This window comes from Bison bison, unplaced genomic scaffold (assembly GCF_000754665.1).
Source record: "Bison bison bison isolate TAMUID 2011002044 unplaced genomic scaffold, Bison_UMD1.0 scf7180017864469, whole genome shotgun sequence".
Taxonomy (NCBI): Eukaryota; Metazoa; Chordata; class Mammalia; order Artiodactyla; family Bovidae; genus Bison; species Bison bison.
This window is the reverse complement of record NW_011495030.1, coordinates 7,963,156-7,963,650: the sequence shown is the minus strand read 5'-3', so window position 1 is coordinate 7,963,650 and position 495 is coordinate 7,963,156.

Below are 495 nucleotides of genomic sequence, written 5' to 3'. Positions count from 1 at the left end.
TTCTTCCTTCCACCCATTCAGTGGTACATAGTACCATTAAACTAAAGCTTGAAGGATAGAGATTTCCTTTGCTTGTTGTTCAAGAGCAATGACCATAAAGAATTCTTCAGTATTTGAAGAACAAATCCAAAGCCTAACTCCATGTGCCTTGGGAGACTAAAGTCTCTGAGCAACCCCAGATCACTCCGTTAGTCCTTGACACAGGGGCTCCGAAACAACAGCAACGATTGAACTGAGCTCTCCTAAAAGAAAGATATGAATGTTCCAAACCTCTCTCAAACCATTCTGTGCTTTATGTAATCCCTAAGAAGAATCCTGAATTATTAGGGGGAGCAGACCAAAGCAATCACAATAAACTTAGAAATAAATTCAGTCAAAAATAAGTGCAGAGTATGGAAGGGATTTCTTTTTTAATGCAGAGTACTTATCCTGGAATTGGGCCTTAAATGGAACCAGGTTCAGCAAGTCCAAGTTCTAATTCCTTCTGGTTCACCC